This window comes from Ceratina calcarata, unplaced genomic scaffold, assembly GCF_001652005.2.
Source record: "Ceratina calcarata isolate Rehan_Ccalc_2016 unplaced genomic scaffold, ASM165200v1 scaffold511.2, whole genome shotgun sequence".
NCBI lineage: Eukaryota > Metazoa > Arthropoda > Insecta > Hymenoptera > Apidae > Ceratina > Ceratina calcarata.
In genome coordinates, this window is record NW_017175646.1 from 10,244 (window position 1) to 11,345 (window position 1,102).

Here is a 1,102-nt window from a genome sequence, read left to right on the forward strand (position 1 = left end):
TTTTAACTGCTTCGAATGCCTGAACGATATTACTTTTTAATTGCTCCCGATTTTCATTATTTTCGACATAAACTATTTCTTTCACGTGAATCCATCAATAAAAATCTAAAGAAGTAAGATCTGGCGATTTTCTCGCCCTGGAAATCGTTTTAGTTCATAAAATGTGAAATTTCTGTTACCACTAAAATGCAAACATTCAGAATCGTTGGTTACAGTTTTGTTGTTCGACGCCGGTGATGACAATACCTACCAGTTCTCTTTCATCAGGTATTGATTTTCGAACGTGATATTCAGCATAAAAAAGGGATAGTACGAAGAGTAAAATAGTAATAGCGTGAGACGGGTTTGAGTTACGAGTTCCATATTTTGCCCGTCGCATGGGGAAAGAATCACGCAAGTTTTTCAGCATTTCCACACCCGAGTTCCCATTGAATTCGAGTACTTCCCTGCACACGACAGACATCAATATCGCTTTTTTTTCCCTCTTTAGTATAGAAACAATCTAAAGGGACTGTGTCTAGAGTTTCTCTCCCGTCGATTCTCTGCCACGTAAATAACCAGGCCTGTGTTCGAAATTATTCAGTGCCTTCGTCAATTGAAATCAGAACGATACGTTCTGCTCTGTTTTTCTTCGCCGAGGTTTTACAAACAGGCCACCCTTATTCTTAATGCATTCAATTACGATTTCGTTGACGATCGCGTGACACTTTTCGCATCCTCGAATCGTCAAAGGCGAATCGACCGCCGAGGTAATCGCCGGATAACAACTAGCAATTGACTTTTCCTGTTTTATTGATTGCTCACGAATGCCCGAAGAGATCTCAAATAAGAATGCAACAAGGGAACGAGAATAAAAAGAAATCTCCTTCGAACGCGACCTGTTTCAAATATAAATCCATTTAGAGAATGCGGTTTACAGATCTCAGCTCGATTATTTATATTCAGCTTTTAATACTCTTCGCGGTTGGTTCTCACCTGGAACATTGAATAATTTTAATCAACAGAGATTTGTCATCAGTCAGTTTAACCTCTTAGGCACTATGTGCCACTATAGTGGCTTTCGCGGATGTCATCTCTCAGTACGACGCGCCACTATAGTGGC

At 40.0% G+C, this 1,102-nt stretch overlaps 1 protein-coding gene across 2 annotated transcripts in view; it reads left to right on the forward strand.

Moving 5' to 3' along the window:
• The window catches only part of Rh50 (Rhesus blood group-associated glycoprotein Rh50), a 27,790-nt gene that overhangs the window by 1,222 nt on the left and 25,466 nt on the right, over nt 1-1,102 (forward strand). The window lies entirely within an intron of this gene.